The sequence below is a fragment of the Triturus cristatus genome, chromosome 7, assembly GCF_964204655.1.
Source record: "Triturus cristatus chromosome 7, aTriCri1.1, whole genome shotgun sequence".
In the NCBI taxonomy this organism is placed as follows: domain Eukaryota; kingdom Metazoa; phylum Chordata; class Amphibia; order Caudata; family Salamandridae; genus Triturus; species Triturus cristatus.
In genome coordinates, this window is record NC_140590.1 from 1,824,524,256 (window position 1) to 1,824,547,201 (window position 22,946).

Below are 22,946 nucleotides of genomic sequence, written 5' to 3' on the forward strand. Positions count from 1 at the left end.
GGGTGTAAACATATGCTGTCATATTCGTGAAGGGATGTGTTACATCCGCATTTAATGTGCCTTTATTCGGAAATGGCACGTGTCCTCCACACCATGTGTCACAGCTCAGCTGCCGTAGGTGATGATGCATGCGTGGAATGGTGTGATTGGTGGCATAGAGTGCTTGCCCGGGAGTCCCTTGCGACCACAGCCTAGGTAGACAAGTGCTTGCAGCTTGTAGGGTGTCCTACTGACCTGCACTAACACAATAGGAGCCACAGGGGGAAGAAGACGAGCACGGCCGCCCCCACTCAATACATTATAACAACCAATGGCCTGCCCTGCGATACACCTACTCATATAATGCCGACATTAACAGGGATTTCAATCCTTTCTGATTCCCTAGAGTGTGTTCCCTATCACTGCTCCCAAGTCGTGGTGTATCAATTTAAAAGTGTCAAAGAAACCATCATAGCACCACTTCTACCCAAAGTTGACTCGAAAAAAGGTGAAGGGAGAGAAAGAGCACCTCACGGTAGTAACACCAAGGGGGGTGGCTGGTTGGTACTCACCGGCATACCCACCTATCATAGATTGCTCTTACTCCATCTGAAAAACAAAAATTATAATGTACTGATATATAATCGCAGTGTGGTGAAGTGGTGAGAAGAATAACAGTGCCAAGTGCTTTTATACGTGCCAAATGGACCCCAGGGAGAACATGAACATCTAATTCTCACCATTAAAAACAGGTAGTGCTTACAAGCTTGCCGTAACTCTATTGAATGCTGTAAGCTCCCACGATTAAAAATGGTTTCAATCGAACCATAATCAATTCTGTAGTGTCCTACTGACCTACCGACGCTATACCTCGCACCCTTGGAGGTGACATGGAAGTGATGTAATGAAGCGGCTCTCCCTCTGCTGCTGCATCGCTCTTGCTCCTGCCTGCTCCTTGTCTGTCTGTATGTGGTATGGAGTGGATTTCTATAGTGGAATTATCTGGCATGGTGTGCAGTGAAAATATGTGGATAGCAATTATGTGGTATTGAGAGTCATGAAAATATGTGGAGTGGGATTGTGTTCTATGTAGTGCAATTACGTGGAATGGTATTTTGTGTTGTGCAGGGGTATGTTGTGGAGTTTAATTATGTTGTCCGCTGCTGAATTTTGTGGCATGATGTGGAATTATGTGGTGAGGATTGGATGTATGTGGTGAGTTGTGTAATTGTTTTGCTGACTTGAATTATGTGGTTTGGTGTCAAAGTTTGTGGTGTGGATTGGAAATGTGTGGATTTTACTTGTGTGGCATGGAACTGTGTTGACAGCGTTGCCTTTTTGGTGAGTAAAAAAACCAAATAGGTAGGAGCTCAGCTTCAGATATGTCTCTTTGGGTGTTAAAAAAAGTGAAAGTACGGGAGCTTGGGGCACCGGTGTACAAGCAAAAAGAGGTGAACAGTGAGTAGTTTTGTTTTCCAATGTTCCCCTCTCTGTTGTGGCCAGCTGGGGATTATTTTCAGAGTGTGGATTGAAATTGTGGGTTGAAAGAAATACACCTGTTAAATAAGAAGATGACAGCACGCAGCCGGTGCTCTTTGGCACTGGGAACATGATATTGCTTTTAATCTTGTTGCCTTTGCCTTTTTTTAGGCCTGCATGAAAGACCTTCATGTGTTTAGAATTTGCACTTGCAAGTTTCAAGGCTATAAATCCCCAGGACATACACTCCGCCATTGACAGAGTGATAGCCTATTTGAGTTTAGCTTGCCTCAGCCTCTGATGAGGCGAAGAGCAGTCCCGGCAGACATGAGGGTGAGAGCTGGAGTGAGATTCTCAAGCAGGTGTCTCTGCGGAGCATTTCAAAGAAGACGCCTATTTGAGATGTGTTTTGTTGCTATTGAAAAAGGCAAAAAGAACTATTGATGTACAGAATGCAGAACAATGTCATACATTCACCCTAGTACAGAGATCTGGGCCTAAATCCATCGTTTATTTGCTCACCATGCCGTTCCAGTTTGAACTGGATTCAAGTTATCCTGGCTGATGAGGAGAGAAACCCCGAAACCGGTCCCAGGAGGCTTGTTTCCAGTCCAGGGAGGACGTGGCCAGGCAGTTTGGGCTGGACTGTTCCCATGTTTCCCTCATTTTCATTGACACACACGCTAACATGATAACGCAGCGAGACCAAAGCTGCGAAGTACTTAATTAAAGCAAAGCGGCGGATGTATGTCGTTACAACGCACACTTTTACAACGCATGCATTTACAACGCATTTTTTACAACGCAAAATCCATTACAACGCATTCCATTACATAGCATGACACTACAACGCATTTTTAAAAACTACCTTTACAACGCATTCCATTACAACGCATACTACCTTTACAACGCATACCATTACAACGCATTATATTAAATTGCATTTAAGGTAAGTATTAGATAGTATAGGGGTAAAAATTACTTTTCTAACTCCAGGGGGTGCACCAGTAGGGTAAGTGTTGGATAGTATAGGGGTAAAAATTACTATTCTAACTCCAGGGGGTGCAACAGTAGGGAAAGTGTTGGATAGTATAGGGGTAAAAATTACTATTCTAACTCCAGGGGGTGCAACAGTAGGGTAAGTGTTGGATAGTATAGGGGTAAAAATTACTATTCTAACTCCAGGGGGTGCAACAGTAGGGTAAGTGTTGGATAGTATAGGGGTAAAAATTGCTATTCTAACTCCAGGGGGTGCAACAGTAGGGTAAGTGTTGGATAGTATAGGGGTAAAAATTACTATTCTAACTCCAGGGGGTGCAACAGTAGGGTAAGTGTTGGATAGTATAGGGGTAAAAATTACTATTCTAACTCCAGGGGGTGCAACAGTAGGGAAAGTGTTGGATAGTGTAGGGGTAAAAATTACTATTCTAACTCCAGGGGGTGCAACAGTAGGGTAAGTGTTGGATAGTGTAGGGGTAAAAATTACTATTCTAACTCCAGGGGGTGCAACAGTAGGGTAAGTGTTGGATAGTATAGGGGTAACAATTACTATTCTAACTCCAGGGGGTGCAACAGTAGGGTAAGTGTTGGATAGTATAGGGGTAAAAATTACTATTCTAACTCCAGGGGGTGCAACAGTAGGGTAAGTGTTGGATAGTATAGGGGTGAAAATTACTATTCTAACTCCAGGGGGTGCAACAGTAGGGTAAGTGTTGGATAGTATAGGGGTAAAAATTACTATTCTAACTCCAGGGGGTGCAACAGTAGGGTAAGTGTTGGATAGTGTAGTGTAATATTATGCGTTGTAATGGTATGCGTTGTAAAGGTAGTATGCGTTGTAATGGAATGCGTTGTAAAGGTAGTTTTTAAAAATGCGTTGTAGTGTCATGCTATGTAATGGAATGCATTGTAATGGATTTTGCGTTGTAAAAAATGTGTTGTAAGTGTAGTGCGTTGTAAAAGTTGCGTTGTAAAGGTTGTTCCCCCAAAGCGGCATACCGATCTACCTGCACACTGCATTTTGGAACAGACAAACAGTGGCCATGCCTGTTTTGGCCACTGAGGCGCCATTGTAGTTTGGATTCTGGGACTTGTAGTTTGACATGTAGGATTAAATGTAGGTGCATAAACATTCAAGCAGGCAAAGTGTAGCTTGGTTTAGAGCCAGGGTTTAATGAAGGTGTCACAAGATCTAAAACCCTTTTTACAAGAGTGTTAACCAGGGAGCCGCGAGGGGTGTCCTCGAGCTGCCAAACCGATGGCAGAAAGAACCCTACACCACACTGGGCTCATTTGCTCTGATTTCGACATCTCAATGGTCTTTGAGGGTGACCGCTACAGAAATGTGTCACCTCTAGATAGCCTTGACATTGTAACCCACTGACATTTATTGAGGTGTGCAGGATAACAGCCGCGACATTAAGAAAACCCAGCACGAGATGTAAAAAATATATATTCTAATCTAGATGACTGGACAAAACGCTCCATGGGTGGACAGATCAGTGAAGCAGCGCAAAAACTAGAAAGCGTACGGATTGTAAACAAAGACAAGGGAGGGACAGCTGTGACGGGCACATTACTTGGACACATGTTACTTGTAACTAATACGCCACCGTCCCTGCCTTTCACCCAGACTGTCTATTTTTTAGTTTTTTTAACATGTGTCCCGGTTTCCAGTGAATGATATAGTGTAGTTTAGAAATCACCATCGCAAACAAATTAAAGGGAAGTCTGGGCAATACCAAAACCATTCAGAATTGGTAACGATTAAACGGTGCATCTTTCTAACGATAACACTTCAGTCCCCATCTCTCGCACTTAGGGGCATATCAGCAAGGCGGCGCTATGAAATTATCACCGCTTTAGCAGTAGAAAACTGCCGCTAAAGCGGCGATAATGGGCTTGATAATATGCCCTTGAGAATTCCCGTAGAAGCCCGTGTTCTGGTGTCAACATGGGATTCTATTGGAATTCTCTGCGGCATATTATCAAGCCCGTTATCGCCGCTTTAGCGGCAGTTTTCCGCCGCTAAAGCGGCGATAATTGTAACGCCGTGCTTGATAATATGCCCCCAAGAAACCCTCCCTTTTTCCCCTTACCTCAACTGCCCTCACACGCCCGGAGTCGCAACAGGGCTTAGTAGACGTCACACATAACTTGGGCCGGGAAAAAGATTGCCTGTGACGTTCACCTGACAGTGGTTGTAGCGTAAGATTTTGGGTGATTCAAAGTGCAGACTCTGAAGTGAAAACCAGACCAGGCGAGACCCGGATATGTGACACCGGTATCTGATGCTGCCGCATGTCTTGAGCGTGGTCCAACTGAGCTAATGACGAGACACCCATGCTGAATCCATTGCATTCGTAAATAAAGTGTGTTAGCCCATGAATCAAATATTTGTATTACAGTATGACGTATGCAGTTAGGATAGGTTAGGAAAGCTGTGTCTAAGGGGTAAAATAATCATAAATAGCCAGGAGGATCTACCAGGGGGGCGAGTGGGAGCGCCACTGTCGCAACAGCTCCGATCGGAGCACAACAGATGTTCTGTAGGGCCGAAGGAAATTAAAGGAGCATGGCAAATGCTTGAGGATTGGGAAACAGGCAGTCTTTCAATAAATAGCAATTGCGACAAGATAAGAAACAGGGGGCAGATTTACAAGCCCCTTGCGACACATTTACGCCGCCGTTGCGTCACTTCTGTGACGCAGCGGCGGCATAAACCATGTGTCTTATTTACAGCGTGACACATCTAGGGAGATGCATCACATTGTAAAGCCCTGCACCACATTAAACCTGCGTCAGGTTTAATGTATGCAGGGTGGGTTTTCCGTCGGAAAAAGCCTCGGAAAAGTGACGCAGTGAAATCTACAAGATTTCACGGAGTCACTTTTCCGACGCTGCTGCGTCAAAACCCTGCGCCTGCTTGTAGCAGGTGTAAGGTGTGACGCAGAATGTTAGGTATGGCCAGCCCCTGCGCATTGCTGAAGTTGCGTCGCGCTTGCGACACGACTCCAGCAATGCGCCGCCCTTACGCCATCAGATGCGTCACACATCTGTTTATCCTTGCGCCACGATGCACCGCATTGTAAATGTGGCGCATCTGTGGTGGCACAAGGGTAAATTTACATGACGCATCTTACCTGGCGCATCCCTGCTGATATGCAGGGATGTGCCAGTCCTTGTAAATCTGCCCCAGAGTGACCAAAATAAACAGGCAACAGCAAGGACGGGCAGGAAAGGAAAATAAATATAGTCCCACGAAACACGGATATAGAACCAAGGCGTAAAGATACAGTAGTTAGACCATGCTGTGTGGGAGGAAACAAAAGGCAAAAAGGAGGGATAAGAGGAATGACTGACAAATAACAGAGGATTTTTAAAGGACCCTGAAACAATCAAATTAAAAGCAGGGGGATCGCTTAAAGCCAACATAAGAAATTACAACAGGTCTCGAATGCTCGACCTAAAAAAATGCAGAATTTGATGGGAGATAAAAAGATCGAAAACATAAAAACACCTATTACCAGCTAGGCAGACGGTTTGTTCCATGCTGCTCCAGGCCTGTAAGCAACCCCTCATCATTTTAAACTTTTATTGTTTCATATTTTTTCAACAACTGATTTTAATTCCTTAATTTGCACTACTCAGATTTTGGGCACTCACTTGATTTCACCTTCTGGTCCACCGCGTCTAGTGTTTGTGTCGAGAAAGCGGGAGGAGGTCCAGGAGGTGGAGCTTGGGGGTGGGACTACCGGCTGGAAGCCTAATCTACCGCTGGTCAGCGTGGAAATGCAGCGGCTAGGCAGAAGGTTTGTTCCGTGCTGCTCCAGGCATGTAAGCAACCCCTCATCATTTTAAACTTTTATTGTTTCATATTTTGTTTTAAACTGCTTTTGATTCCTTAATTTGCACTACTCAGATTTTGGGCACTCACTTGATTTCACCTCCCACCTCCTGGTCCACCGCGTCTAGCGTTTGTGTGGAGGAAGCAGGAGGAGCTCCAGGAGGCGGAGCTTGGGTGTAGGACTTCCGGCTGGAAGCCTCATCTGCCACATGTCAGTGCGGACGTGCCACTGGCGCGCCAAAGGCGCACCTAAGGCAAGCCCGTCTGCGCCCGTCTGCACCCGACCGGGACCAGGGGCCAGAACCCTTGCCCCGCAACACCCAGACATAACAGATGTTCTGTAGGGCCGAAGGAAATTAAAGGAGCATGGCAAATGCTTGAGGATTGGGAAACGGGCAGTCTTTCAATAAATAGCAATTGCGACAAGATAAGAAACAGGGGGCAGATTTACAAGCCCCTTGCGACACATTTACGCCGCCGTTGCGTCACTTCTGTGACGCAGCGGCGGCATAAACCATGTGTCTTATTTACAGCGTGACACATCTAGGGAGATGCATCACATTGTAAAGCCCTGCGCCACATTAATCCTGCGTCAGGTTTAATGTATGAGGGGTGGGTTTTCCGTCGGAAAAAGCCTCGGAAAAGTGACGCAGTGAAATCTACAAGATTTCACGGAGTCACTTTTCCGACGCTGCTGCGTCAAAACCCTGCGCCTGCTTGTAGCAGGTGTAAGGTGTGACGCAGAATGTTAGGTATGGCCAGCCCCTGCGCATTGCTGAAGTTGCGTCGCGCTTGCGACACGACTCCAGCAATGCGCCGCCCTTACGCCATCAGATGCGTCACACATCTGTTTATCCTTGCGCCACGATGCACCGCATTGTAAATGTGGCGCATCTGTGGTGGCACAAGGGTAAATTTACATGACGCATCTTACCTGGCGCATCCCTGCTGATATGCAGGGATGTGCCAGTCCTTGTAAATCTGCCCCAGAGTGACCAAAATAAACAGGCAACAGCAAGGTCGGGCAGGAAAGGAAAATAAATATAGTCCCACGAAACACGGATATAGAACCAAGGCGTAAAGATACAGTAGTTAGACCATGCTGTGTGGGAGGAAACAAAAGGCAAAAAGGAGGGATAAGAGGAACGACTGACAAATAACAGAGGATTTTTAAAGGACCCTGAAACAATCAAATTAAAAGCAGGGGGATCGCTTAAAGCCAACATAAGAAATTACAACAGGTCTCGAATGCTCGACCTAAAAAAATGCAGAATTTGATGGGAGATAAAAAGATCGAAAACATAAAAACACCTATTACCAGCTAGGCAGACGGTTTGTTCCATGCTGCTCCAGGCCTGTAAGCAACCCCTCATCATTTTAAACTTTTATTGTTTCATATTTTTTCAACAACTGATTTTAATTCCTTAATTTGCACTACTCAGATTTTGGGCACTCACTTGATTTCACCTTCCGGTCCACCGCGTCTAGTGTTTGTGTCGAGAAAGCGGGAGGAGGTCCAGGAGGTGGAGCTTGGGGGTGGGACTACCGGCTGGAAGCCTAATCTACCGCTGGTCAGCGTGGAAATGCAGCGGCTAGGCAGAAGGTTTGTTCCGTGCTGCTCCAGGCATGTAAGCAACCCCTCATCATTTTAAACTTTTATTGTTTCATATTTTGTTTTAAACTGCTTTTGATTCCTTAATTTGCACTACTCAGATTTTGGGCACTCACTTGATTTCACCTCCCACCTCCTGGTCCACCGCGTCTAGCGTTTGTGTGGAGGAAGCAGGAGGAGCTCCAGGAGGCGGAGCTTGGGTGTAGGACTTCCGGCTGGAAGCCTCATCTGCCACATGTCAGTGCGGACGTGCCACTGGCGCGCCAAAGGCGCACCTAAGGCAAGCCCGTCTGCGCCCGTCTGCACCCGACCGGGACCAGGGGCCAGAACCCTTGCCCCGCAACACCCAGACATAACAGATGTTCTGTAGGGCCGAAGGAAATTAAAGGAGCATGGCAAATGCTTGAGGATTGGGAAACGGGCAGTCTTTCAATAAATAGCAATTGCGACAAGATAAGAAACAGGGGGCAGATTTACAAGCCCCTTGCGACACATTTACGCCGCCGTTGCGTCACTTCTGTGACGCAGCGGCGGCATAAACCATGTGTCTTATTTACAGCGTGACACATCTAGGGAGATGCATCACATTGTAAAGCCCTGCGCCATATTAAACCTGCGTCAGGTTTAATGTATGCAGGGTGGGTTTTCCGTCGGAAAAAGCCTCGGAAAAGTGACGCAGTGAAATCTACAAGATTTCACGGAGTCACTTTTCCGACGCTGCTGCGTCAAAACCCTGCGCCTGCTTGTAGCAGGTGTAAGGTGTGACGCAGAATGTTAGGTATGGCCAGCCCCTGCGCATTGCTGAAGTTGCGTCGCGCTTGCGACACGACTCCAGCAATGCGCCGCCCTTACGCCATCAGATGCGTCACACATCTGTTTATCCTTGCGCCACGATGCACCGCATTGTAAATGTGGCGCATCTGTGGTGGCACAAGGGTAAATTTACATGACGCATCTTACCTGGCGCATCCCTGCTGATATGCAGGGATGTGCCAGTCCTTGTAAATCTGCCCCAGAGTGACCAAAATAAACAGGCAACAGCAAGGTCGGGCAGGAAAGGAAAATAAATATAGTCCCACGAAACACGGATATAGAACCAAGGCGTAAAGATACAGTAGTTAGACCATGCTGTGTGGGAGGAAACAAAAGGCAAAAAGGAGGGATAAGAGGAACGACTGACAAATAACAGAGGACTTTTAAAGGACCCTGAAACAATCAAATTAAAAGCAGGGGGATCGCTTAAAGCCAACATAAGAAATTACAACAGGTCTCGAATGCTCGACCTAAAAAAATGCAGAATTTGATGGGAGATAAAAAGATCGAAAACATAAAAACACCTATTACCAGCTAGGCAGACGGTTTGTTCCATGCTGCTCCAGGCCTGTAAGCAACCCCTCATCATTTTAAACTTTTATTGTTTCATATTTTTTCAACAACTGATTTTAATTCCTTAATTTGCACTACTCAGATTTTGGGCACTCACTTGATTTGACCTTCCGGTCCACCGCGTCTAGTGTTTGTGTCGAGAAAGCGGGAGGAGGTCCAGGAGGTGGAGCTTGGGGGTGGGACTACCGGCTGGAAGCCTAATCTACCGCTGGTCAGCGTGGAAATGCAGCGGCTAGGCAGAAGGTTTGTTCCGTGCTGCTCCAGGCATGTAAGCAACCCCTCATCATTTTAAACTTTTATTGTTTCATATTTTGTTTTAAACTGCTTTTGATTCCTTAATTTGCACTACTCAGATTTTGGGCACTCACTTGATTTCACCTCCCACCTCCTGGTCCACCGCGTCTAGCGTTTGTGTGGAGGAAGCAGGAGGAGCTCCAGGAGGCGGAGCTTGGGTGTAGGACTTCCGGCTGGAAGCCTCATCTGCCACATGTCAGTGCGGACGTGCCACTGGCGCGCCAAAGGCGCACCTAAGGCAAGCCCGTCTGCGCCCGTCTGCACCCGACCGGGACCAGGGGCCAGAACCCTTGCCCCGCAACACCCAGACATAATAACTTACTCCAGTAGTCTACTGTTTGAGCTGCGGAAGCCCTGTCTCAAAGTGTGCCGCCACTCAATGACTCTTCTCAGTGAGGATTCCCAATGTCCCCACCGTACCTTTAGGTTTTATCCTCACATGCAGAGTACCCCAGAGACCAGGCACCTCTCTACTCTAAAAATGTTTCTTTTAAATTGCCGGTCTCTAGTTAAACATTCCACTGAGCTGACACTTCACTTGAAGATGAATACCCAGATATACTGTTCCTGACAGAAACCTGGCTCCTTAAGGAATCCGAACCTGATTTGGTTCAGATTCTCCTGGCTGGATATAACATTCAGCGGAAAGACCGGGAGGGAAAGAAAGGAGGAGGCTTGGCAATAGTACATTAAGAATCCTTCAAATGTTGGGTGGGACCCAGCATTGTCGCAGACTGTGCAAGTCTTTTCTTTAACCTCGCACTATCTGCGATACAGGGGCATATTATCAAGAACGTCGTTAAAATTATCTCCGCTTTAGCGGCAGGAAACTGCCGCTAAAGCAGCGATAATGGGCTTGATAATATGCCCTTGTGAATTCCCATAGAAGCCCATGTTCTGGTGTCAACATGGGCTTCTATTGGAATTCTCTAGGGCATATTATCAAGCCCATTATCAACGCTTTAGCGGCAGTTTCCTGCCGCTAAACCGGCGATAATTTTAACGCCGTTCTTGATAATATGCCACACAGTCCTTCCCAGGAGTACTTATTTATCGCCCCCCGGGTGGACGTGGGCTATATCCCCAATCTCTTCTGGAGGTGGCAGCCTCATTTGTAAGTACAACTCCAAATACTACTCTTTTGGGGGACTTTAGTCTTCATTTTGATAATCCTGACATGGCGGACACAGCAGAACTGACCAAAGACCTTCTAGCAGTCCAGCTTCTGCAAAGAGTCTCATGCCCTACCCATAATTTGGGCCACACGTTAGATCCCATCTTTACCAATAATAAGGATCTATCGGTGGGCGACCCCATACCACTGCCTTGGACCGAACACCACCTGCTGCCCATTTAGGTCAATTTCTCACATCCCCCTCAGTTGTTATAACTACCATCGAGAGAGTTAGACCATGGGCGAAACTTGTAGAAGATACTTGGACCACAGTCCTAGTAAGTTTAGAGCCGGAACTTAACCCTTACTTTACGGTCTACCTGAGTCAAGTCCCACTCAAAGCACGTAATAAAGCAAGGGAGAAATCCGCACCTTGGTACTCCCCCACTCTTTGAACATATGAACAGGAGTGTAAAAGACTAGAGAGAATGTGGAGGAACGATTACACTGTTCCAGCAAACATAAATATAGGGAAGCCATAAAGCGGAACCAAAGTGAAATAAAAAAAGCTCAGGTAACATACTATGAAGAACGCATTAACCTAGCAGCCAGCACCCCCAGAGAGATGGTTCACATCGCAAAAGACATATTAGAACTTCCCAGATCAGATACCCGTTCTGTGGCCTCATCTGAGCGATGTGAGGAATTAGCCTACTTCTTCTCAGAGAAAATAAAAAAAATCTACACAGCCTTTCCCAGATCAACCTGCCCCAGTGATATCCTTGCAAGCGATGCACTCCCCAATAATATACTCAGTTCACTGCCTCCGCTCACCCTAACTAGGCTCTCGGACATTCTACATCAGATAAAATCAGGATCCCCCCTAGATACTGTACCAACCCACGTACTACGCAAAGCTGGAAAAGTGATTCTTCCTCACATGCTTGAAATTATGAATCGATCCTTGGTTAGTGGACTTGTTCCGGAACCTTGGAAGCATGCAATGGTGAAGGGTCTATCAAGAAAACCAATCTGGATCCGGATGATTTGGGGGACTACCGCCCAATATCTCTGCTTCCAGTGATCATTAAAGCTTTAGAAAAGCAAGTAAAATGAATCATCTCTGAATTTCTGGAAGTTAGCGGTCTTCTGCATGCCACACAAATGGGCCCCCGACCGCTACACAGCACAGCAACTGTTCTGCTGGCTGTTGTTGAGGAATCCAAACGTATCCTTGATCAAGGGGGTGCAGTGGCCATCATCCTCCTTGATTTAAGTTCAGTATTTGATACGGTGAACCTTGATATACTAGGGGAGAGCCTCAGGAGGAGAGGCGTTTCAGGGGAGGCTCTCACGTGGATTCAATCTTATCTAGAGAATAGGACCTTTCAGGTTTTTTCAGGGGAAGCTACTTCTAGAGCTTTGGGACTCAGTTGTAGAGTCCCCCATGGATCATCTCTGAGACCCACTTTATTCAATGTGTATATGCAGCCTTTGGCTGACATCATCCTGCCTTACGGGATAAAAATCATCACCTACGCAGATGATACCCAACTGGTAATTTCCCTCAATGGCCTCCTCAACCACTCCTTTGACATGGAAACTTGTCTGGAAGAAGTGCCGTCATGGATGGAACACTCCTGCCTAAAGCTAAATGGGGGAAAGACCGAACAAATGCTACTGGGTAACACCTCTTGCCAGGATCTTGCACAGATCTGGCCAAACTGCCTGGGACCAGTCCCCTCTCAAAAATCCAAGATAAAAAGCCTGGGATCCTGGCTTTATAGTTTCCTTAAATTTGAAGACCAGGCGACAAGAGTAACTGGAGCTTGCTTCAGTGCAATGACATTGCTGCGCAAGATCCTCCCCCTCCTACCAACAAGTGCCAGGAGGACCCTGATTCAGGGCTTGTCCCTCTCACGCCTGGACTATGGGAACTCTTTATATCTTGGAGCGCCCGTTGCAACGCTAAGGAAACTCCAAGTGGCCAAGAACTGTGTGGCTGGATTATTGCTGGGGGTACCAAAAAATAAATCAGCAAAATCAGCCCTGAGAAAGCTTCACTGACTACTGGTTGCCAAAAGAGTCAAATTCAAGGGCTTGTGCATAGCCCATAGGACATTTTGGAGTAGTGGCCCAGCATTAATTGAACTCTGATCACCCCTCATCTCCCTCGAAAATGTCTCCGCTCCACCCATCTCTACCTAGCAGTGGCCCCGAAGATAAATAGAACTAGAAGTGGATGTAGGTCATTTGTCTACAACGCGGGCAGACTGTGGAATACAATGCCCCCCTCCCTTCGAGCTGAATCCAATTGCTACCCTTACAAAGACTCCTTAAGACCTGGCTCTTCCAGCAACTTGGTACATAGTCCGCTGTAAACCCCTGTCTAGACGCTAGTGCCGGGACGCCTTCAGGTAGCTGCATGCTATAGAAAAGCTAATAATAATACAAGCTCTAGAATGAGACAGTCAAAGGGAAAGGTTAGGAAAATTGCCCTGATTTTATCATGGCTCTTGCTAAAATTAGGTTTGTATTTCCAACATTTGAGGGTCATTCTTTCTCCAAACACTGCACTGACCCTCGGGTGCCCGCCTAGGGGGCTGAGCTCAACCATGCAGCTCGCATGTGAGACGGCTAACATTATACACAGGGCCACTGGAATTATGCGATTGTGTGGCCGCAGAGATTTTCACATAATTGTAAATTTGCCACATCACCTGCAGCATAAACTGCAGATTTTAACAAAAAAAATTGTTTTTAGCTCAAACGGTTCGAAAGTTAGTAAAACTGCACTGACACCTGTTGTCTCGGAGTGGAAGGACTTTTGCATAGGTTGGCTGGTCACCTCTCTGTAGCTTATTGCTATATTTGGGTGATAAACTGGTACTAATGAGGAACAACTAATGCCCAGACAGTGCTAACAAGTTTAAAAATCACTAAATAATGAAGTAGTACTCTTACAAAATGTGATGCTTAATTTACCTTTTAGGCGGCACAATTTACTCAAACCTGCTGCATAATTAGACCCTCCCTTGCCGCATTATTCCAGTGGCCCTGATTGTAACTGTTGTGACCCTGCTGCTGCAAATATACACACAAAGGAGAGGAGATCGTCTGAGGAGAGAGCTTTAAGACCTGCGAGGGTTAGCTCTTCAATCTTTAACCGTAACACTGCATGAAACCCTCGGGTCTAAGATGAGCACAAAGAAGAGAGAGAACATCCAAGGTGAGTGTTTAGTGTCCCTTGGAGTGTCCCTTTATTAGGACGAAATCCCTCACCCACCATAGGTGGCATGCTTCACCATTGGGATTCTCCTTGTGACGGAAAAACCTAGTCCCATCACGGGCTACAACCCCCTCTCTGAGAGGGAGCAGCTCAGGGATGTTTTGTTCCTAATTTCGGATGTACTAAATCCAACAATGATGAGTGTATAACTGGGTTGGGTGAGATACGCAGTGCAAAGAAATATAGTAGTAGTGAAAAAAATGAATAAAGCCAGGTACGTAATATACCGTTATCAGCAAGTCCCGGGGCCAGGATTAAAGCCAAAGCACTAGCAGCGGTAACCTATACCTGCCAGATTGTGACAAAAAAGGGGGGTTCTACATGTTTCAGTCCAATAACCCTCAATAGAGGTATCGTGGCTTTCGTCAGGACCAAAGTGTGCTGCTGTTTGCTATAGTCCTTTGTCCACAATTACTTTGATCGTGAAAAACCGTGAAAGAGGTGCAAAAATCAAGAAGAAGAGAAAATACAAAACCAGCGATCTCTTTCTTCTCTGGGGATTCACTGGTGGTACCCGTATATTGCGGGGAATTAGCCTCACCTTAACCTGGCATGCAGCTCAGGTAGGGGGCACCGGTCCCGCAGTCTGTACTCTGGGCGCGGTAGTCTGCTGCCGGAAGGAAAAAGCAGGCTGAAGGCATGATTGAAATAAATCCGGGCAGATTAACATATGGGAAAAAGTAACCCATGCAGCACATTATAAGGATATTGCAAGTCACCACAGGGCCAGATAAAATGAAGACAGGGCAAAAATGCAGAAGCCCTGTTGTCGTGCCTTTTTGGCATCTCCTCATCTCCACTCTATTGGCATTCGGCTCTGTGTGTGCTGAGAGCCACTGGATGTGTTGGGCTTGTCGGTCGGTCGAACCGAGATGTCAGACATGATGGCTTTGTAGATGATGAAAGTGGATTTGAAGGGGTGTAGGGGGGCAGGAGGCAGCTCTGGTGTTTCATTTGGCTGCGTGTAATTTCATCATATGTCTTCAGGTCCTTGATCAGGCATATTGGGGTGCATAGGATGCTCTAAAATATATTAGGGGTGGCAGCGACAGCTCTTGGAGCTTGTGATGGAGGGCACTGCCACCACCCGTGTTCGAGAGTACAAGGGTTTGAATGTTGGCTCTGAGGTTCTCTGAGAGGAATAGTCTCTCTTTCTTTACTAGAGAGGACTGTACTAGAGCAACTCGATGTTCCTATCGATGTCCCACTGATGTGTTCCTTGAGGGTGAGGTCAGCGTCCAGGGTGAATCTGAGTGACTTGGCATTGGGTGAAAGTAGAGATTCCAATGTGTCCATTATGGTATTGTAAGTAATGTAAAGCCTTGACAAAGCAGTTTTGTAGAGGTAAGTACTCAACTATAAGGTAGTTTGGTAGTACTTTATTACCAAGGTACAGAGCAAGGAGGACACAGTACTTACAGCAGCCCATCCTCCGTCAACTGCTGCCCAGCCTCCCTGCACAACATGCTAGAATCGGAAGGGCCATAGATATGAAGGCACTCAGTGAAAAGAGTCCATAATACACAATCCAACAACATCTCAAGATCCCTAGACAAGCCTACAACAGGTTTGATTTTGCACAACGGCTGATTCATACCTACAATTCAGCTTTTTTGGGACATACAACCATGCCGGTAGATTCCCAAAAAGTGGGAACAGTGGTTACTAAACACCTTGCAGGGGTTCTGCTTGACTAACAGCTTGTCTGTCAAATGCCCTAGGACTAGTGCAAAAATTGTCAAGTACGGCAAGCGCTGTAAGTTGTGATTAAATGGACAAAAGCTGGAACCAGTGAGTAAATACTGTTTGCATAGTGTGTATTTTGATAATCATTTGAAAAGGCCCCCCTCGATGGCAGCAGAAAAGCCCATGGTATCTTCCATCACGATGGGTTTTATCAGGCTCAATAACACATGCCGAGGGCAATGAGTGGCTCATTTACAGACAGACTACAATGCAAATGTTTGACCTCATTTGGGGCCATATGTATCAAAATCCTCATTTACGATTCTCAAATAGCGATTTTTTGCGAATTGCTATTTGAAAATCGCAAAATGCTATGTATGTAGGATTTGCAATAAATTTTGCGAATCCTACATATATTCCTTAATTGCGAATCTCAAATTGCGATTCATAATTAAGGAATACCTCCCCATTCATTCCTATGGGCCTAGAGGCCCATAGGAATGAATGGGAAGACATTCTCAATTTGCGATTAGCAATTAGACAATCGCAAATTGAGCATGCAATTTCAAGGGTGCAAGGGTGTCAAAAGGACACCCTGTTGCATCCCTGAAATAAGCATGGGTGCACAAGTGGCAAACATACATGCCCTAAGGGTATGTATGTGCTTCACATTGCACTTTGAAAAATGCAAAAAAGTGCATTTTTCAAAGAAATCACAAATTACCACCAACTTGAAGTTGGTGGTAATTTGCGATTCCTTAAGGCCAAATTGCACTTTTTTGGTGCTTCTTACATTGCATTTAAGAAATCGCAAAATTTGCGATTCCTTAAATGCAATCGCAAAATAAGGAATCGCAAATTTTGTGATTCCTTATTCTGCACGCAGATTTGCCTCATACATACCACTAAGCAAAATTGCCATCGCAAACGCCGAAATTCTGCGAATTTCGGCATTTGCGATCGCACTTTTGCATGATACATATGGCCCTTGGTATTGAAGTGGGCTTCCATTTGGTGGTTGAACTCCATGTGGGATCAGGTTGAAGAACAGTTGTGGACAAGAGATTCTTGACTTCTATCTTCCTCGCATTAATACTGCGCAACATAGATTTATTCTACTCCGCTTTCGTCTGAACATGATTCCGTTACTACTAGGGTATCCTAGAAAATGCGACAAATTGGCAGATCTGTCACCCTGCCCTAGTAACAATCAATCACCGCAGTCAGACCTCCGTATAATACTTTTCTGCAAGAAGTATGCTGAGGAAAGGAAAACATTTATCCTTCCATTTCTGAGGCACCATAGATTAACGCAGAGTCGGGGGGCAGTTTACTTTGTAAAATCCTTACCGGAGTTATTTGTATGTTTTTCCGTAGCTTCATTCTTGTGGGCTTGTTTTAAAAAGAGGAAAAGGGGATGATATTTAGGCTGCAATAACCAATATGAATTTCTCATTTACTTGTTTATTCCTTGTTTTTAACTTGTTCATTATCTAATATGGAAATTGGTCATATTGGTCTTTTCTCTCTTTTTTCTTAGTTTTTGTATACATGGCTACTACATACCAGTGTCGAAATTTTAGGATGTATTTGTACTTTTAGGGTCTGTTGTTTTAAATAAAAGTTCGAATAAAGTTGTGAATTGACTTCTGAAGTCAACCCTAGTAGAGCTAACTCAGTTTAAAGTGATTCTACATGCTGCAAAACTACTTGCCTCGGGTTACTTGGAAGGGTTTGAATTCTGCTCAGCTAAATGGTACAGCTGTTGAAGAAAGTTGAAAGCTGAGGGAGACCTTTTCTTGCGAAAACTGGATTTAAAAGACGATGCCAAGCAAGATGACTCATTTCTTTCACCCATCTACACAGTAACTGACATCACTGGATTTCCCATCACCCATCTGCACAGGAAGTGACATCACTGGATTTCCTGTTGTTAGACCTGTAAGGCCTAAGGTGGTTTTCCCCCAAACCTTTTGCCTTTGCCCTCCAGTTTTTCTGAATTTGTTTTTGTGCTGGCATTAGGACTCTGTGCAGTTTAACACTGCTAACCAGTGTTAAAGTGCTTGGTAAAATTGGCTTACACCTGATTGGGATATTTCATTTACTAACACGTCCCTAGTTAAGTGGTACATCATATATCCAGGGCCTGTGAATTACCAGTGGGCCTGAAGCACGTATTGTGCCACACCCCTCAAGTAGCCCCTTAAAACATGTCCCAGGTCTGCCACTGTAGCCTGAATGCAGTTTTAAACTGCCAATTTCGACTTGGCAAAATAACCCCCTTTCCAAGCCCTAATCTCCCTTTTATTACCTATAGATTACCCCTAATGTAGGCCCTAGGTACGCCAAAGGTCAGGGTGCATTGTTGGACATGTATTTTTACGTTTTACATGTCCTGGTGAAAAAAAGCTCCTACATTTGTTTTTCATTTCTGTGAGGTCCAGCCCTCCCTGACGATAACATTGAGTTGTTGTATTGAATAAAAAAAACACTAGCCTTTCTTGCATTGCTCCTAAAGTGTGAAACAACTCGCCGCTACACATTAGAGCCTTCTCCCCAACTCTTGAATTCCAAAAAACCAGAAGACCAGGTTAGTGCTCCCATTGGCCCTAGGTCTGGCTGGGCTCACACCTGCTCTGTGCCAGGATACTCTCCGGGTACTAATCTGCATAACATATCATAACAAATGAATGAAAAAGCAGAGGAACGGGCCATGGTCTTCCATATCTCTGGCCCATTAAGAAACACAGCAATGTCCAAAGTTTGCTTCAAGCTGCTGGTTAAATAGTGGGAGAAGGAGTGGTCTCGGCAAAGGACTGTGTGAGTGACTAGCAGGCCTGCAAGGGACACACACTTTGGGAATTCATTTTGTGGGAAAATTCAGCTTTCTCTGACCATTCATGGATTTTTTAAATTCAGGGCCCTGTTCTCAAGGAACTTAGGGGCATATTATCAACGAGGCGATAAAAATTATCGCCGCTTTTGCGTCCGTTTTCGGACGAAAAGCGGCGATAATTTTAACGCCTTATTAGCAAGGACACGCTAACGCGTGAATCCATGCTTCTTTGCCCTTTCCCTTAACGTCCAGCTTTGCATCTCTAATGAGATGCAATGTGGGCGTTCCTCGCAAGAATAATGGGACATTTCTCCTATTATCAAGCTTTACGCTAAGAAGCATAGCGAGAAGAAAAGTAGCGATAACCTCTATTATCGCTACTTTCCTTATGCCTGCTTTGAAACTGACTTAGCCATGATATCCTATGGAAGGTGGATATCATGGCTAAGTATGTGTAGCCCTATCAGCAAGCTATCGCTAAAAGTTGTGCGATTATCACTGGATTTCCAGCGATAATCGCACAGTTGGCAGCTTGCGCTCTGAATTTTATCGCTTTGGAGATAAGCGTTGCTGATAGCACGCTATCTCCGCGATAAAATTCAGAGTTGGCCAGCGATAATTATCCTCGCGCTAAGTGTGCTGAGCGATAATTATCGCCGGCCCTTGCTGATATGCCCCCTCGTTGTTGACCAAATGGGACAACCTTCTAGTGATGTCTATGTGATGCAATAACACTGAGGGGCGTATCTTTGAAATAGTGGCGCTGGACGACAACACTGGGAAAGTGTAGGAATGAGCTTAATCTTTTGGGGTTTGGAGGAGGAATGTAATGTTTATTTAGACAAGTCCATTAAAAATTCCTAGTACAAAACAGATTATACAGACATAAATAAATCAAACTTAAAATCTGCACAGATTCACATCTTGTTATGCAATTCAGTCAAATGCTACGCGAGATAAAACAAGACCAACATATGCGAGCTGAACTGGGTTGGGATTTAAATCTGTGCCAATGAGCAGCTGAACCGAAGTGCATGTGCATCTCTGGACCGATGGGCAGCATCGCCTTGTGCATTCGGTCCATGTTACACAACATGAAAGCGAGTGACCTCGGATCTACTCTTTTTAGAGTGCAGTGAACTCAATACACTGTTTCACCCGCCTCTGCGATCTACGATCATAGCTGGACCAGACTGTACATGTGCAAATCGGTAAAGTTAAAAATAAATAACACTGCATCACAGATAATGCGAGGGCAAAACAACCGTATAATAGAGCTTTGGGCTGCGAATTTCAACGGTAACAGGATGAGTAAAAGAAAGGTTCATCCCAGGGGCGTAACACAGGCCCCCGCATCCCCTGCAGTGCGGGGGGCCCGAGCTGCAGGGGCCCCCCTCAGCACTGTGCTCAGACCTGAGTGCTCCAGATTAGATCTGGAGGGGGGGCCCTCCGTGTACATTGCAGGGAGCCCCTTAAACTTTCGTTACGCCACTGGTTCATCCGGGTCGGCAGGGTTCGAGGAGAGGGTTCAGGTCGGGCCGAGCATGATGGACTGCATTTTCCTAAGGGCCTGCCTTATTGTTCCTGAGAAGTTAGCAGGCAGCAATTGCTTAAGGACAGGGGACAATTCTTGAGCTACTTCCTGGTGACCACTTTGCTCAGCCACGTTCATGCTTGGCAGGCGGCACTGGTTTTTGGCCGACCTCTCCTAGGAGCCTGCTGGTTTCCGAGAGAAGTTTGCCAAACTGTGCTTGTTCCCTTGGAACCATTGTGGTATAGATAGCGGCTCAGCCTCCTTGCATGCTCTTGCCCCATGCTGCACAAGGATTGGCCTTAGACACCTTCGCCTCTCTTGTATTAGACTTACACAACAGCATACAATGTGGGCAGCCGCTTTGGAGTGGTATTAACACAGCCTGCACTGCTCATGTGCCTGTGCCCAGTTCTTCCAGTGTGCTCTGTATTCCCATATAGGCGGTCCTGCCCCCTGGTGCTCCAACCAGACACCCCCTAATTTACACCAATGAGGAGCTTAAGACTCATAGACCCAAACTCCCTAATAAATGTGATCACACGATGAAACTTGACGAACAGATTAAAGAATGCACCCTATGTCAGTTTAAGCTATGTTCCACTCTTAAAGTGTCTGAGGACCATAACACCATAAATAGTGTTAAAATGTTGCGCTTGAATTGCCGTTCCTTGGCCAAACACGCAGAGGAAATATGCCTACTGCTGGATGACGAAAAGCCTGACTTGCTTTTTTTAACAGAAACCTGGCTGAATGACGAAGGGGTCCGGTGATCATTCAAGCCCTGCCCTTGGGTTATGCTATATCTAGGCTCGATAGGACTACAGGGAGAGGTGGGGGCCTAGCTCATATTTATAAGGACAGCTTTAAATGTCGTACTACATCTAGTCCATTATTTAACTGTGAAAGCTTTTATTTTACGATTAGCCTATCGCAGACTAACACATTTTCAGGCATTTTAGTTTATCGCCCTCCTGGCCCGGCAGGTAATTTTTGTAAACATCTTTTGGATAAAGTTGCCAGCCTGGCCAGCCAACTCCCTAATTTTACGCTTCTCAGAGATTTTAATCTCCACTTTGATGAAGCTCTTCTCTGTTCAGTAGTAGAGATTACTGAAGGTCTTAAAATACTTGGGGGCAGATTTATGAGCCCCTTGCGCCACTTTTGCGTCACTTTTCCCATGTTAAAAGTGACGCAAAAGTGTCGCAAGGGGCTCATAAATCTGCCCCTTGATTTAAAACAAATGAGTAATAAACCTACACACAACAAAGGACATACTCTTGATCCTATCTTTTCTGATGCTGCTAACCTAACGGTGGCCGACCCGATTCCCCTTCCTTGGTCGGACCATTTTTTGATCCCTTTTTCATGGATAATTCAAGAAACTGCTCCATGGGTAAAGGAAAGTACCAGGTGGATACGACCCTGGGTAAAACTATCGTACGACTCCTGGACAAGGCATTTAAAAGAGTCAGCCCCTACAGTAGATTCCAATCCAGCAATTGCTAATGATCAGTTCAATAAATGGATAGAATCGTCGCTAGATATGGTCTTACCTAAGAAACTTGTGCATAAAAAAAGAAGGGGCCACCATAATTTATGGTACACACCCAAGCTGCGTGCTCTTAGACAAACTTCTAAGCATCTAGAACGGCATTGGAGGAAAGACCCGACAGCGGATAGGAAGGAGGACTATAGAACCTCAATCAGAATTTACAAACATGAAATAAAATTAGCTAAATCTGTTTTCTTCGAAAGGGAAATCCTTTTAGCAGAAAACCACCAAGTGAAATTTTTAAAATTGCCAAATCTCTTTTTATTCCCCCCTTCCCCCCCCAGTACTGATAAGGATACCCCCAACGTTGTAATTTAATTGCTACATTTTTTAACCAAAAAATTCAAGCCATTTATCAATCGTTCTCTGTGGTCTCGGAACCCCAGATAACGCCCGCTACACGTCTTGCTACGAACCAGCTAGAGCTTATTCCCCCTATAAATATGAACACTCTCCAGAATATTTTTAATCAAGTTAAATCTGGAGCCCCTTCAGATGTAGCCCCTCCTGCTATCCTAAGACAAGTCTCTGAAATAGTTGCGCCGATAATTCTCAAAGTAATTAATGCGTCCTTTGAAGCTGGATCTGTGCCTCTTCTGTGGAAGCAGGCTATGGTGAAAGCCTTATTGAAGAAACCCAACTTAGATTCTGACACTCTATCTAACTATCGCCCCATTTCATTACCGCCTGGTATGGGGAAATTGGCAGAGAAACATGTCAACACCACAATTTCAACTTTTTTAGAAAACCATAACTGCCTCCACCGTACTCAGACTGGGTTCAGAGCTCAACAGAGCACGGAAACTGCTCTGTTAGTTGTGGTGTAAAGTTTAAGAAAAATCACGGATAACGGGGGCTGCGCGGCATTGATTTTACTTGATCTCAGGGCAGCCTTCGATACCGTGAATCACCAGCTCTTGATTCAGAGGCTTAAAGGCGTCGGAATTTCTGGTATGGCATTAAAGTGGCTGCAGTCCTTTCTTGAGGACTGATCATTTGTGGTCTTCGATGAAAATTTCTCATCGGAACCATTACCTCTTGGGCGTGGGGTGCCTCAGGGCTCGTCCCTGAGCCCCACCCTTTTCAATGTGTATATGAGTCCTTTGGCGGAACTTGTAACCCCTCATGGCATCCAGATCGTTACATACGCAGACGACACCCAGTTAGTAGTTTCATTTAGTCAAGAAGATAAGTCTGCTCCTAACCTGGCGTTGTGTCTGCAAGAAGTATCAAGGTGGATGGATGACTCCTATTTGAAGCTTAACGGTGACAAAACGGAACTTCTGTTCCTGGGAAACTGTCCCCCGTGCACCATAGCTCCCTCCTGGCCTAAATGTCT

General features: G+C 45.6%; 1 protein-coding gene across 1 annotated transcript in view; it reads left to right on the top strand.

Annotated features, from left to right (window-relative positions):
- LOC146813298 (killer cell lectin-like receptor subfamily F member 1) overlaps nucleotides 1–22,946 on the top strand; it is an 82,862-nt gene that overhangs the window by 250 nt on the left and 59,666 nt on the right. The gene's annotated exons all lie outside the window — the stretch shown is intronic.